Genomic DNA, 4,660 nt, shown 5'->3' with positions numbered 1-4,660 from the left:
TTTTTTTTTTAGTGGATTAACTTGCAAAAATATAATTTCACAATTTTTTTCAGGGAAATCACACTTACGATTTTATCACAATTCTTTGTCATGTTGGTTTTACTATTTTGCAAGTCGTCTGAGCAGTACAGACAAACTAATTTGCCTATTTTAAAAACAAAGCCTTACAAGGTAACAAAATATAAAATATAAAAACAATGGAAGATATTTAGTGGGCGAAGATAAAAAACGTTGTCATTATTTTATCTTTGTTATTAAAAATAAGAACAAAGATGCACATTAAAAATACACATAATATACAAACAAACAGTGCTTTGTTTTTAGGTACAGTAGGTGTATTTAGCAGTAACATTCAAGAGATTTGAATGAATAAATATAAATAAAGCACACTTCACTGTGTAACACTTGATTCTTATTAAAGCAACTGTATTAAAGTTCTTCAGTCAAGATGTTTTGTTAACATTAAAGGTATAGTTCACCCAAAAATGATCATCCACTCATCATTTTCCCTCTCTCAAGTTGTTTTCAACCTAAATGAGTTTATTTCTTCTGTTGAACATGAAAGTTATTTTGAAGAATGCGGGTAACCAAACGGTTGCTGGTCCTTAGTGACTTCCTTAGTAAGTCAATGTGGACCAGCAACTGTTTGGTTACCCACATTCTTAAAAAAAGAAAAAAAGAACTTTTATGTTCAGTACAAGAAAGAAATCGATACAGATTTGGGACAACATGAGAGTAGAGTATAAGCAGAGAAGCAGAGATCACATCAAACTGTGACAAGAAATGTATCATGTTTGGCAAGTTCTATATGTAGGGATACTGTTGAAAATACCTGTCAAGAATTTTATGGACACAATCCCTTACATCTTTCCCTCCAATTCCTGCAAGTTGCAACACCTTTAAAGAGAGGGGGTAATATTCCTGTCATGTTAGAAAACATTAGACTGTAACATGCTTCACTGATATATGACGAAGAATATTAATAAATAAAACCGCATAAAATGACATCACCTCCAGAGTATGTCTTGCAAATCATGCCAGAGGCTCAAAGGCTTGCTTGTCCTTGAGGCGTTCCTCCTCTCTCTCAAAGTCCTCCATCGTCTCCAGCTGCTCTGTATGGGTGGATGAAAGGGGAGGCTCACTTCTTCCCAACCTTCTGACCTCCATGTGGATTTCCACCAATTTAGACAAGACTTTTTTCTGAAACTCTGAAAGAAAAAAGAAACACGTTAAATTCTTCATGTCAGTTTATACTGCTGGCAAAGAGCCAATAGGAAAATTATGCTATTGTTATCCTTAAACAGATGTGTAAGTTAAATCTGCTAAAGCTTGTTTCGCTTCTGTTTCAGTTTTTATAACCATTTCTTACTATGTGTCAGTAAGTTGTTGTTTTTTAGCATGTGTGTTTGACAGTGTTATTTTTTAGGATTACTGATAAACTACTGTCATTTGATTTGTATTATTTGTATTTGTTATTTATTTTAATTTTAGTTAAATTATGTCTGAATTTAGTATGTCTTTTATTAAGTTTTAGTTTGATTTAATTTGAGTTATTTTAATACTTCAACAAACTAAATGGAAATGAAATAATATATATATGTGTATGTACATATACAGTATGTATGTATATGTGTGTGTGGTTGTACACACACACATGTAGTTGTTTTTTTTGGTGTTTGGCTTAGTGTTATGTTATAATCATTATTATACTCATACCTTTTGTTCTTTAATATTTGTAATTGTTTTTAGCTTTTTTTTGTTTTTCATTTAAATGTTAAGTTTTGAAATGTTGTTGTATGCATTTGTCATTTTTATTTAATCTCTTTATTTTTAAAATGTGTATAGGTAGTATTTATAAAGTTTTAGCTTTTAGTTTTGGATCTGTTTTTAGTTGTTTTAATACTACACTTGATTGCTTCTGTTGTCCTCATTTGTAAGTCACTTTGAATAAAAGCGTCTAATAAATGACTAAATAATGCTATATGTCCTGTTCAATTCATTATTTGTGCTTTTGATAACAGTTCCGACTGAAGTACTTGCCATATCCATTGGAAATCTTAAGTCCGTTACCCTACGAGGCCCTGTACGACTGGATTGATGTGCAGAGGACCTGTTACTCTGCTCTGAGAAAGACCTTCCAGAGTATCTTGAGATTTGTGTTTGATCAATTTCATAATCTGAAAGACAAAATGTATCAAATATTACTTTGTTGTTCGTAATAGTGGATATAGCTCTTGTAGCAAGTTTTGTGCCCATATGATTTATTAAGTTTGGATGACTCAAGCAACCCCAGTGTGCAATTCCTGCTCTGCTGTACTCAGCAGTCAGTCAAGCTCAATCGGTGCAAAAACACTCCCGTTATAATCAGTGAAGCTATGTACACAGTATGATGAATAAATCTCTTACCCCTTATTTACACGGCACGTTACGGCTCTGACAAGGCCACAAACTGATCGCAGCCACTATAGTCAATGCTTGTGTTTATACCAGCCGATAATAGTAATAATTATTATTATTTTGCTATCGTCAAAGGCATCAGCAACAGGCAATATCTCTGACACGATATATCTTCGGCACAACCATATGCTCAACCATGAGGCTCAGAATGTTAAACACAAAACCAGTTGTCGAAAATATGTTCAGAATATCTCACAACACTAAAATACATAAATACTTTAGAACATTTATGTTCTTGCCTCTGTGAACTGCATAAGGGTTTGAATGAATACTGTCTTTGGACAAATTGCTGTGCCTGGATTGCTTGCCTTGTCCCATCTGCCTGCTGTCCCTGGACCTGTTGCTGTGCCTGGACTGCTTGCCTTGTCCCATCTGGCTGCTGTCCCTGGACCTGTCGCTGTGCCTGGACTGCTTGCCTTGTCCCATCTGGCTGCTGTCCCTGGACCTGTCGCTGTGCCTGGACTGCTTCCTGTGTCAGTACCGTTTGCTGTGCTGGGACCCGTCACTGTGGCTGGACTAATGACTGGACCCAGCACCCCTCAACTGACTGGCTTGGTTTACATTTAAATGCCCAGGGTCTGAAAAACAAAACACTGAGTTAATTTAAAAAAATCCTTCAACTGTATTCACACACAATGTGGTTGATTAAATGTTTTGTGGTTGATAAAATGAGTTGGTATTTGAGGTGACTGGTTTAATATGATGATTACTAACTGCCTGTGGACCTGTCCCTGGACCCAACACCAGTCTGGTGAGACCTGGCAAAATTCGAGTGTACAGAGTCTGAAAATTTGCAAATGTACATTAACAACGATTTCGTAACCACCATCATGTTATAATTATGCAAGAAAAAAATATGAAAGAAATTAGTAGATTCAAGTAATGGATACTAAGTGCCAGTGGACTTTTTGTTAAATCCAGCAGACTCCATCTGGATGGGCTTTGTCACCTTTGTTGGTGGAATGGGAAAAGAGGACATAATGGCATCTAGACAGATGCAGTATATAAATTAAATGTAAGCATCAGTCGTAAAAATAATGAGCATTAACTTTGTAATCTTATAACTTTGCAATTCTATAAGAACTACTTAGGTGTGGAGTGTCAGCAAGCTTAGGAAACCGTTACCTGTCATGTTCTCTTCTTCCTCCTCCAAATCATCAGATTCTGTAATTGTACAAATTAATATCTTTTAAATATTATAGACTAAGGGTGCTCGACCGATACAGCTCCCCATTGGAGCACCCGTAAGTTTGACTTGATTTTTCTCATTTGGCTTCCTTACAATTTTTATTTTGACAAAGAGCAAAGAATCTAATTAGAATGTTAACAAAAACTTACTGGAGGTCATTTTACGCTTCACCAAGGTGAACGTCATCCAGTCATCCGGAGGGGAGTGCCGATTGAGGAAAGCTGCCTTTTCCCCTTTTTTTGGCCATCTAATGATTTTTTTTTCAGCATCAATCCAGTTGTCTGGCGCCGTTCCCTCCACTTCTTTATCATGCTCCACCCACACAGCTCTGGCATACATGGATCTGGCAAGTAAAACACATTCATAAAGTGTTAGCATGTTTTCACCCTACATTTTTTATGAAACTACTACAAACAAACAAACAAACAAACACAAATGCCACCAGAAATAAATCATACATATTGGATTGTCAATACTCATCATCAGTACGCTCACTTATACGGTGTACTTATAGGTGCACTTAGTGATTTCTGAGAAACACTGTTGATATTTGAAATCACCAAAACAAACAAGCACATTACCCAAAAGGATCACACCCCTATCTTGACAGCTCCGAACAAATGAACAAACAAGCGAATATGACACAAGACAGAGTATATTCATCTCTCTTGTCTCTGTCTTTACTGAGCTGAGCTGTCTCCTCCCCCCACACACTGCATCATCGTGAGTATATACACTCCTTATTGCCGATTGGCTCTGTTTTGTGCACAGTCTGCTCCAATATCAAACATTGGACACATCTACATAGAGCAGAGGTGGTGTCACAGTACAGAAGGAGACCAGGGATGGAGAGGTAAAGTAAACAGAGCTTTATTGAACAGGTGCTGGGAGAGAGAGAGAGATATGGAGAGCAAACGGGTTAGAGCAACAGTCTATGGACAGGAAGGGATCGGGCTCACGTGAGGACGTGTTCCTTGGTGGATCGGGCTGAAGAGGATGGCACAGAGACAGGAA

General features: G+C 36.9%; 2 long non-coding RNA genes across 2 annotated transcripts; both read right to left on the bottom strand.

Annotated features, from left to right (window-relative positions):
• Window positions 1-821: 821 nt before the first annotated feature.
• On the bottom strand, window positions 822-2,173 carry LOC107576098 (uncharacterized). Its single transcript, XR_001607990.1, has 3 exons — window positions 2,037-2,173; window positions 1,012-1,208; window positions 822-897 (listed from the first exon to the last, which is right to left on the bottom strand). It is a non-coding gene; the product is annotated as an uncharacterized lncRNA (long non-coding RNA).
• Window positions 2,174-3,550: 1,377 nt separating this feature from the next.
• LOC107576099 (uncharacterized) lies at window positions 3,551-4,660 on the bottom strand. Its single transcript, XR_001607991.1, has 3 exons — window positions 4,606-4,660; window positions 3,796-3,989; window positions 3,551-3,621 (listed from the first exon to the last, which is right to left on the bottom strand). It is a non-coding gene; the product is annotated as an uncharacterized lncRNA (long non-coding RNA).

Source organism: Sinocyclocheilus grahami, unplaced genomic scaffold (assembly GCF_001515645.1).
Source record: "Sinocyclocheilus grahami isolate Dianchi unplaced genomic scaffold, SAMN03320097.WGS_v1.1 scaffold3210.1, whole genome shotgun sequence".
Classification (NCBI taxonomy): domain Eukaryota; kingdom Metazoa; phylum Chordata; class Actinopteri; order Cypriniformes; family Cyprinidae; genus Sinocyclocheilus; species Sinocyclocheilus grahami.
The sequence above is the reverse complement of the archived record's forward strand: the minus strand, read 5'-3'. Positions and strand labels throughout refer to the sequence as shown.